Below are 12,288 nucleotides of genomic sequence, written 5' to 3' on the forward strand. Positions count from 1 at the left end.
AAAATTAGAAGGAATGCACATGTCCTATTTAAACTTTTATTTAGTTGTTTATTTTATTAATAAAATTTTCAAATTTTTATTTATTTATTTTAATTTTAAACCACCTAAGTAAATATTTTTTTACTATTTTATTTTTCTATTATTATCATTTAAATTATTTTTTAATCATTTAACTATTCAGTTATTAAATTTTCATTAATTAATATTATCTTTTTTATTTTTTTCTATAAATATTATTGTATTTAAAATAATATACACGTACATTATTTTTATAAACTAAATCTATTATCATAAAAATAGTGTTAGGTATTTAAAAAAAAGTTAAATAATTTACATTTTTAACCAATATTACAATAATTTTCTTTAGTAAGTAGACTCTAAAATTAAAAATTTCTTATCATCAAATTATGTTTCATTCAATATATTATAATAATAAATAATAAATATTGTACTATTAATATCAATTGGTCTTAAATTAAATCATTTACACAGAAGTAATATGCAATATAGTCAATAATTAAAATTTTACTTCAATTAAATAGTCTAAATAATTTTAATAGTTGTTGATAGATAATAATTTTACTTATATGATGTAAATATAATAATTTATATTATTATACTAAAATTTAATATATTGTTCAGTATAAATATTTTTTACTATGAAATATTTACTCATAAAGAGAAGTGATTATCTATGGCTTATAGATGGGCGTAGCACTTTATGATTCCCCTTGGTTGCCTCATGCACTTTCCCTTAACTTAAGGCCTTTCCTTCATGCACAGGGGAGAGGCTTCTTGGCGATGTAAGTAATTGACTTTCACCCTCAAGGATGTAGCTAAAAGTCTGGGGGTTAGAAAGATTAACTGGGAGGGAGCTTTCTTTGAATACGCTAAAAGCTCACTCCGTCTAGCTTCAGATCGAAGTCCTGATTCACCAATCTTCGAGTAAGCAACCTTTTCTAATAAGAAGGGGACTCGTGCTCACTACTTTTCTCATCTATGGTTTCTACCATGACTAAAACAGAATCGAAAACAGAGATCAGGATGGAATCGCCTTTCCTTCTTCGTCTACCTAAGACACAGTCCCGCTTTTCTAAGAGAAGAGGGCGTGGACTGTATAAATGTATATTCTTTTTCTATGTTTTTCGTTGGTCGGTCTATCGAACGTAGAGGAATGCCCATGATCATGACTTTGTTCCAGCTAGGCCTATGTAGCTTTCATTCACTGAACACCAAACGGGCATTCTCCACGCTGGCTGGCATGTAGGGATGGCAACAGATCCAGTTTTTATGGATATCTTATCTAACAGAACTCTGATAGACGACGAGTTTGATTATTATATAATCGGGTTATGGATGAGTTCGAATTTGAAAAATAATATATTATCGGATTTGAGTTTTATATGTTGGGCATTCGTTAGCCGAATCACTTAATTAAATATAAAATATATGTTTTTATAATAATATTTATAAATTTTTATATATTTTATTTTATATAAAATAGAATTTAAATATTTTATGAAATTATTAAATTTTTAAAATATAAATTATTAATTAAATTAATTTTTTATATAAAATATTAATTAAAAAATATAAAATTAAACGACACAAACAATTGAGAGAAAAGAATTATAGATTTGCTTTGTTGCACCGATCCTACGGCTAGAGTGAACAAATCGGACCTCAATAGACTTCATCTTGACCTTATTTTATAGCGCTTTCCATATTGCAACACTGCCAAGACAATGATTGAGTTTTCGAAAGCGGCGACTTCTTTTTTTACTTCAACTTCCAATTGCTTGTGTTTCAGCTGCTTCTTCTATCAGAGGGTTAGTCCATTCCCCTATCAGGGCAGTAGCTTGACTCCCAATAAATGCTACTTTATAGACAAGAAAGAGAGGATAATTGTCGCACTAATTAAGGGTGATAATTTTGAACACGATCTATAAACACAACACAAAAATATAAGATTTGGGTTAGGATTATTTACGTTCGTGTTGAATTCGTATCGACCCATTTATGATATGATTATAATCGTGTCGTGTCACGGGTTAATTCACTAATCTGACTTGACACATTTATGACACGATTTAATATTCATATCACATGTTAACCCGTGATTTATTAATTTATTTAACCCATTATGACTCATGAACCCACTTATATAATGTGTGAAATAGGTTAAATCGTGTCAAACTGTGTTAAATGAGTTATTTCGTGTTAAATAGGTCGTGTCCTATTGAATACACCTAATACAATTTAATATTAATCGTGTCGTGTCATGTAACTCATATAATAAAATGATCATATTCGTGTTTAAATTTGTGATACGATTTTGTTAATCGTGTCGTGTTAATGTCGACCTTAATCGTATTCGTGTCGCATATTGACACGAACATGAACATGACCTATCAACCCGAATTGCCACCTCTACTCTTAATCCTAACCCTAAACTATATTAATATATTAAATATAAAAAAAATAATATCCACATTTACACTATATTTAGAAACTTTTTAGAGAAAAAAAATAAATGAGAAAAAATAAAGAATAAAATTAAAAATTATTTTTTTATTTGAATCTAGAGAGAAAAATATTAAAGGAAAAATTATTTTATGAATAATAAAATTATAATTTTATTCCTAAATTTAAAAAAATTATAAAATATAGGGTTATATTTATAATTTTAAATATTTTCCTCCTACTTTCTCCTCATTTTAGAGAAAAAGTAGAAAAAGATAAAATATTTTTATTTTTCTTATAATTTTTTTTTATTTTTTATTTTCTACTCAATCCAAACAAACACGATAAAAAATAAAATTATTTTCTCCTCATATTTATTTTCTCTCTTATTTTCCTCCATTTCCAAACATAGTGTTAGAGCTTATATTCATATGTTTCAAAACATCAATTCTACACATTTTAAGTACCTAATTGCGTGTTGCTTAAAAAAAATATTTTATATATAAATTATTTTTCACAAAATAAATCAGCCTTAGATAATATTACAAATTCAATCGCCAAGAAGCATGACGATAAAGTGAAATGCTCAAAAACTGCTGAACACTAGGTGGGATTATGTTATTTTATTTTAGTTCAGTAAAATGTCTAAGGTTGTGTTTGGATAAATAAATTTTTGACTTTTAAATATTAAATTTGAATTCAAATTTAAAATACTTTATTTGACTAATGAAGAAATTTTAATTCTTGAATTTAAAATATATTTAATTTTTAAAGGAAATTAAATTTCAAATAATATAATTAATCATTATTTTAAATTTTTTACTTTTTAAGTTTTATATCCATCTTGAATTTATTAAAGTTTAAGACTCAATTTGTTTTGTGAAAAATAATTTATATATGAAAAAATATTTTTAATGAAAATATTTTTTAATAAAATTTATTTATATCATATATGTATAAGTGTTTTCATATTTTAATAAGACTAATTATTTTTTAAATGTGTGTTGCACATTTTTTATACTTATTGTACATATCATAATTATTATTATGATAATATAATAATTTTTTATTTTATATGAAATATATATTGTATGTGTATTTATTATTTTTAGATTAAATTAATGAAAATAAGAAATTTTATAATTATAAGTACTTTATAAATATATAAAATTAACTATTTATTATTTTATTGGTTTATATATTTCAGTATGAAATTTCTTCAATAATGAAATGTATGGGTTTATCAAGACTAATTATGTAACACATTCACTGTAGCAATTCCGTGCATTCTACTATTCTGGTGACCAGTGTCGGTCCGGACAGCTAGAACGTCTGGAAAAAAATATTTACACTAGAGTGAGGAGCCATAAATAACTCAAATATTAATAAGAAAAAACTAGGAAAAATTTTAGAAATAAAATACAACCAAGTTAAATGAGCCGGTGCCCTAGCGATGGGTAACCCAGTGGAAAGTTGCTGTTTTGGTAGCTAGAAGCCCTAAACTTGGGAGAAAATTCGTGAAATAATTTTTGAAACTCCAGAGAAGAGTCATTGAGGTTTCTATGGCATTAGAATACTAAGAAAAAACTTAGAAAAATTTTTAGATCGGTACAGACAATTTTAGTCTGTTGAGCCAAACAGAGGGCATTTTGGTCATTTTCGCCTTCAAAGATGATTTTTGGCCGACTTGTTCAGTTAAGTAAATAATTATTATGACATAAAATGTGAATAAATATTGCTAAAAATTGAATTGAAAATGAGTAGAAAAGAAAAGGAAAGAAAAATGAAAGAAATTAGGAATTATGACATCATATGATGTCATTAAACACTCTTCACCCAATCACAACTTGACAAACTAATTAAAAGAGATAAAAACTAATTAAAAAGAGAAAATGAAAAACCAATCTGCACTCCCATTTTTAAACAGCCGCACCATAGAGAGAAAGAGAGAGAGAGAAGGGGTTCCACCATTGATGAAGCTTGTAAGCTTCATTTTCTCCCTTATCTCACCCCAAAACGCCTAGTTGTCTTCACTAAAATTTCATCTTACACCTTGAGGAAGTTTTAAGTAGCAGAAAATTGAAGAGAGATTGAAGTTTTAAAAAGCAAAGAAGGTGGTTAAAAGAGGTTAGTGCTATTTTCTTCCATATTCTTTTAGTAAACTTAAATTTGAGCATGAAAATGGAAAGAATTACAAGAAAAAAATTGAGAAATTATTCATGTTTGATAGAAGAAGAATTTTGATCAGCATGTGCACCTATGGGAATTGATGAATTTAAATGAAATAAAATGTGTTGATTGGAGTTGCTTAGTAGATATTTGTGATTGGGTATGTTAGATGGCATGGATAGCATGAAATGGACACTTTTGGAATTAGGATTTGTGAAAAATTAAAGTTTTGCTTATGTAATGGTATATTAACATTGTAATAGTCAATTAGTGATCATTTAAATGTGTATGAGGAGGAATTGAAGTGAGTAAGAATAATGGAGTTGAGCTTAGGTATGCTGCCCTTGGTGACCTGCAGGACTGGGTGTGAGTCCATTAGGTTTGGGCAGTAATAACTGGAGTTGTATAAGTTCAATTGGTGTAAGGCCAATTGGACATGAAACTAGACATATAATGGCACAACTTTGGTGAAGAAACCATGCTCAAAAAACCAAACCAAGTTGACCTAAAAATTACCTTAATCCGGGTGACTAATATGCCGTCCCTGGAAAATATGAGTAAATGAATAGTATTTGTTCAAATGGTCATAACTTAGTGTAGAAAAGTTCAATTGATCTGAAATTTTACCAACAGAAAACTGAGACATATCCCTACAACTTTCATGAAGAACACAAATCCAAATTCTGACCATAACCTAGTCAAATTACCAACCAAACTTAGGTCATCGAATCTAGCAGGATCAAATTGCTCAGAAATTCTAGGTACAGGTCAATCTAGCCAGTTATAGTAAAATGATCATAACTTGAGCTACAAAACTCGAAATGGAGTGATTAAAAAAAAAATGTAACTAGACACAATAAGGAACAACTTTCATGAAGACATTTTTGTCAAATTCCTACTGTACAAATGACTAATGGAACAGTAAACCTAGGGTATGAAATCTGAAAATTTTGAATAACATAAGATAAGCTTTGAAATGGTATTGGAAATCAATACCAAAAAAAATAAAATGCAAAATATGGTATCTTGGAGAACTTAGGTTCAATAAATTTATTAGGTATTAAAAAGTCAACAATTTGAGCGAATAGTAATGTAAATAGTAATACAAAGAAACAAAGTGTGATAACTAAATTGGTAGAGAAAATTAAGGTATGAAATTTGAAATCCATGAAACATTCATGGATTACTTGGAATAGAAATAGTAATTCACCTAAATGACTTAATGAACATTTAAGTTATGTGAGTATATAGTTAAGATTTGTATTCTTATTACTAGTAGGTCTAATAAAACATAAGTAATACCACTTGAATATGAAATGAAATTAACCTAGATAGATTGTTGAGTATAAATGGGATGAGGTTTACAGTAGGATTTATGTTTTCATTACAAATAAGATAATAACACCTTGTATGAGTTACGAATTCATATAAATGTTATAATGAATAAATGAATCACATGAAAATATAAATGGAACATTAGTTTTCTTTATGAGAGAAAGGAAGAATGTGTTGAGTACAATGGTACATGAATACTATTGTTGTGAATTGTGATCAATACGAATGATGTAAGGAATGTATGAATATTATGATGAATGTATAAATTATGGAATTTGTCATGAAATAATGAAGTCATAAAACACAATATATTAATATTTAATGATATTATGTGCTCTCGTATTGCCTAGCATGTGTGTCAGATTGGATAGATTGGCATGCCAATAGGGTATTGTTTTAGCAGTACTGCGATAAGCTTTATGCTAGTATTCATGGTTTTATGCCCGTATTTATGGCTTTATGCTCGCATTCATGGCTTTATGCCAACATTCATGGCTTTTATGCCCGATTATGTGTTATCATGGCTTTTTAGCCATACTGACTGCACACGTGGTTGACGTCCTGCGTCTCATGGTATGACGGCCCGAGGTACTGCAGTGTCCAGTGCTAAAGACCCGTTATCCAGTTTAGTCAGCCTGTCATAGGTTACTTAGATAGTGAAATTTATTGAAACAAGTTAAGAATATTAGTAATTAAAAATATTAGAAATTAAATAAATGAGTAAGATGACCTAAAATAAATTAGAATAGTTATTTATTAGAAAGAATCTAAATGAACTGGACCAATATTAAAAATTTACTTATTATGAAATAATCTGAGACAACCTAAAAACTATTGAGAAAATGCTAAAAGATTAGCAAAGAAAATTATAACATACATAAATATTGCAAATGTGACTTACATAATAATATAAACATAAATTTATTATTTTTAGATCATTTTTCTATGTACATTGGCGAAATAAACACTTCCAAAGAAGACTAAATTATGATAAAACATATTAAATTTTAGAAACCAGATGTGAAGTATAAATAAATCTTAATTATCCGAATTATGTTTTGTTTCTATTTTTATTTGTATATTATTTCCTTGTTATATTATTGTACCACTAAGCAGCAATGCTTAGCGCGATGAAATTGTTTCCTTCAAGCAGGTACTGAAGATAAAACCCAGTGGACAAATTACTGGGATTTTTGGAGTCCAGATCTGCAAAGTGTCAAAGGTTGTCTCCTCCTCAGCAATGCATGTAAATAGGGCTCACATTAAGCATATCATGTATTATGTGTATGTTATTTATTTCTTATATTGTAATGTAAATTATCAAATTGTAATTAATTTCTATATCATGTAAATTAAGGATTTATGTAATTAGTTGCGAATTATGTAAATTAATGCAAATTTGAGAATTTTGCTATAAGAATGGAGTATGAATGAATTTGTACAAATGAGTATGGATTTGAATTACATAATGATTTTTAAAATGATGATATGAGTATGGATGAAATTATTATTGGAAATTATTGTTGAAATTTTCAAACAGGTGAATAGTAAAATACGTCAAATGGTAATAGAAACAGGGGAAGCTCTCCTAAGAAAAATAATTGATATTAAATTGTAACGAGAAAAAAATTATTAAAAGAATAAAATAAGATAAGATAGGGCGCTCCGGCACCGAATGTAGCACTCCTTGCTCGGCTACACTATAATCGGGTGAGGGGTGTTACAAATTAACTTTTAGCATTATATAATTTTTTTATAATACATATATAATTAACGTAAAAAATATGAACTTTTTCCAATCATTTAAGAGTTTATACATATAATAGTAAAATAAATTTAATTTAATATAATTTCATGTAGTGTTGAATTTCTAGTTAATTTTTATTTGATTTTTTAAGTTTATTTTGTAATACCCCTATTTGTATAGCCTGGTATATTTCATTGTTCTGGTGATCGGTGTCGGTCCGGACAATTAAGGGGATTAGAACCACACTTAAGACAACTAGAGAAGCCATAAACACAAATAATTAGTAATGTTCAATTAGTAAAGTATAAATAAGAAAAACATAACATAAGAAGTTAAACGAGCCGAAAGTCACAGCGATGGGTGACCTTCTCAGGAAGGACTGCGAAGTCGTTTTAAACTCAAATTTCGAACCGTAAAATGTGACGCCGCGGTCCTTAGGACCATTACGAACACAGTGGAAAAGAGAAAATCTCGAAAAAGAATTGTTAAGCCAGTCAAATAATTAGGTCAGGGAGCCGGAGGAAATATTGAATTATTTACAAACCGGGTTGAACCGGTGAGGGGCAATTTGGTCAATTGACCCCGAGAGCTTACTCCTGACCTAACTGTCAAATAAAATCGGAGAAAGGAAAATTTAGGAATTGAGAATTAAATTAAAGAGCTAATAGAAAAATAAATAGAAAAAAAAAGAAAATGAAAAAGTTAAAAAGGTAATGACATCATGCATGACATCATGCATGATGCCATAAAAATGATAATTAATATATTAAATTAATTAGATTTTTGGTCTTCCTAAAGACATAAAAACAAAAAGAAAAGAAAAAAAAAATCAAAAGTCTTCTTCCTTGTTCCATTGCCGTCCTCACTCTCCCTCATTTCCCCATGGATATCCTCCATTAAAACTTGCTCTCAAGCTTACAATCCTTCATTAAACCTCAATAGTTTCCATAGAAACTTCATTAAAACTTGTTTTAGTTATTTGAGAAGAAGCTTGGTCACCAAAGAAAGAAGAAATGAGGAGAAATAAGAAGAGGAAAAGACACCTAACAAGGTTAGTGATTTAAGATGCAAGATTAGTTTACTTGTTGTGTTTTTAGCTTGAATTATTTGTAAATAAACTTAAAATGAAATGAGACAAATCATTAAGGGACTAAGTTGAAATTCGGCCAGCATGAAGGGGAGGGTGATTTGCATGATTTGAATGGTTTGAATGGGTATAGGAACTTTAATTAGTTCAATGGTTAGGATTAAAGACTTTGAAAGTAGCTAAATGCACGGGTTGTGAATTAGGGTTTGATCATTAGGGTTTAGAGACCAAAGATGTGAGGAAGTGATAAATGATGTCTTTGACCTAATGTGAAGTGAAAAATGGTCATTTGTGACCTAATGAAGAGTGTTAAAGGTGTTTGAATCAAAGCCAAATTCGGATGGAGTATAGCAGCATGACCAAAATTTCCTTTGAGAGACCAAAAATGAAATTTCACAAGTCCAATTGGTATGGGATCAATTGGGAATGAAAATAAACACTAAATGACACAATTTTCATTTAGGAAGCATGCCCAAAAAGTGACCAAAACCTAATGAACAAATTGACCAAAGTTAGAAAATTGCAGGCTGCCCTGTACAAACTGACCAAATGAACAGTGTTTATTCATTTAGTCATAACTTGAGCTAGGCAGGTCAAAATGACCTGAAATTTGACCAGTGGACAGTTTAGATATAGACCTAAAACTTTCATGAGGAATACAAACCCAAATTATGCCATTAACCAAGTCATTTGGCCACCCCAAGTTGGTGACCTAAAACTGCCAGAACCAAAATTGCCTAGAAAATCTGGGTTATATCCAATCCAACAGCCATGGTTCAAATGGTTATAAATCTCTCTAGAAAACTCCAATTTAGGTGATTCATAAACGGATGGAAACCTAAGACATATTAGAACATTTCATATGAAGAAAATTAGACCAAATTATGGACTTAACTTGATCAAATTGCTGAACGAAGTTGGAGCAATAAATCTGCAGAACTAAAATCTGCAGCATGAACAGTAACTGTATTTTGGCTATAACTTGAGCTAAAAAACTCCAATTGGAGTAATTCAAAAAGGAGAATAAACTTAAGACAATAGGGAACATTTTCTATGAAGAAAGTTTTGTTAAATTCCAACAGTAAAAGGACCAATGAAACAGTGCAACTTAGGACTCCAAAATTGAAAATTGGCAATTTTGCCTAAAAGACCTAAGTTTTGAGAAAATGACCAAAACCAACAAGTTTGGTGACCAAAATGTGGTATGTGGATGAAGTTGGAGTTCCCATACCTATTAAGCCTTAGAAAGTCAACAATTTGACTTGAATAGTGTAGTGAATAATAACCCGAAACACAAAATTTCAAAAACGTCGAGTTTAGCACGTTAGAGCTAGATAATAGTGAAGCTAAATTTATTTTAGGTTTATGTTAAGTTCTAGTACTAAAACATTGTAAAATTGTGTGTTTCAGTTGGAAAAAATACCGGGAAAGAATCCGAGGAACCGAGTCGAGGCCAAGAGGCGACTCGCTTGAGGGTTGTGCACAACATCACTATGCTTTAAAACTTATTGATAAAGTGAATGAAATATGCATTTTTACTTTTGCTTTGAATTGTTGAAAATTTATTGTGACCTTATTTATGATGTTTTGATTTAAATTGTGAAATTTAGTTGTGTAAATTTGAAATGACAATGTTTAGCAAAGTGTTAAGATAAGTTTTGAAACCACAGTGTCATGACCATATATTTGAATACCTCACTAGCACAACTAGTGGGGGTAATTAGTTTCAAATTTTGATTCCTTCTCTGGAGAAGTGTTGAGGTGTGCCAGTAAAAGCGGATGTGAAGGGATATCCATATATTTGAGCTAGCTAGCCTTGTGATGTGATGTCTCTTTAGCCACTGGCTATTGAGATTCTATTTGTTTCGAATGGCATGATCTAACTGTGGGTTTTATGAAATGTGATTTGATACTTCAAAATGAAATTGTTTGGGATTAAAATCTCATAATGCATGATTTGTATTTAATACTCATGTTCAGTCAAATTTTTGAATAAATGTGATTAAAGTTCTGCATAAAGTGAATGAAATATGCATTTTTACTTTTGCTTTGAATTGTTTAAAATTTATTGTGACCTTATTTATGATGTTTTGATTTAAATTGTGAAAGTTAGTTGTGTAAATTTGAAATGACAATGTTTAGCAAAGTGTTAAGATAAGTTTTGAAATCACAGTGTTATGACCATATATTTGAACACCTCACTAGCACGACTAGTGGGGGTAATTAGTTTCGAATTTTGATTCCTTCTCTGGAGAAGTGTTGTGGTGTGCCAGTAAAAGAGGATGTGAATGGATATCCATATATTTGAGCTAGCTAGCCTTGTGATGTGACTTCTCTTTAGCCTCTGGCTATTTAGATTCTATTTGTTTCGAATGGCATGATCTAACTGTGGGTTTTATGAAATGTGATTTGATACTTCAAAATGAAATTGTTTGGGATTAAAATCTCATAATGCATGATTTGTATTTAATACTCATGTTCAGTCAAATTTTTGAATAAATGTGATTAAAGTTCTGCATAAAGATTATTTCAGTATGTTGTGCACCACTGAGTCCTAGTACTTAGCGATAGCATCTATTGCTGTCGCAGATACAGAGACTAGAGGAGCAGCAGACTGAGCTACTGAGGATTGAGGATTTATCAGCTTGAAGTTATCGGGTATAATTTATATCCTGCTTGTAAATATTTATTTTGATGTATGTATTGCACATAAATATATGGACATGTAAATCGGTCTTGAGCAGTTTGTACAAAGTTTGTATAAAGTTGTAATAAAATTTAGTGGAATTTTCATACTGTAGATTTTGGTATGATGTATATATATATATATATATATATATATATATATATATATATATATATATATATATATAGTTTGTTGTCTTTAATGAATGGAAATGTTTTATTTTAATTTGAATGAGATTGATTGTGAAATTAAAGTAGTGGTTGAGAAAATTTTTGAAAGTGCTTTTTACAGGTATTTGAAGAACTGTTTTCTCAAAATATAAACGGAACTCTGTCAAAATTTTTATAAAATTTGCCAAAAAATAAAATGGGCCAACAGTTTTAACTAGTTTTTATTTCAATTAAATGTTCTAAATACCTATTAGAAAATGCTCACCACTTGTTAAAAGTAAGAAAATTGTTTTAAAATCTCTTATAGGGTACTTAATGAGTTATCAGTAGGTGAAGTTCGGTAGTTCATTAGGTATTCTACGGGATCATGTTATGCCTTACAGAGGGGTAAGGTGTGACATGTTTTAGCGGTATCAGAGCAAAATTTTTGAAGTATGTTTTAACTTGAAGAATTTGTGTCTTTCTTTGTTAAGTACAACTGCTCAATGTCCATATTTGTTACATACAGTGCATTACATCATGAATATGAACTAACCGAGGGAAATCTCTATGTGTTATTTGTTCAGGAGATACCCTAACTTCAGACTGAAATGGAAGAAGGGGATCGCTCAATCGAGCAATCTGTTGAAGC

Source organism: Hevea brasiliensis, chromosome 18 (assembly GCF_030052815.1).
Source record: "Hevea brasiliensis isolate MT/VB/25A 57/8 chromosome 18, ASM3005281v1, whole genome shotgun sequence".
In the NCBI taxonomy this organism is placed as follows: domain Eukaryota; kingdom Viridiplantae; phylum Streptophyta; class Magnoliopsida; order Malpighiales; family Euphorbiaceae; genus Hevea; species Hevea brasiliensis.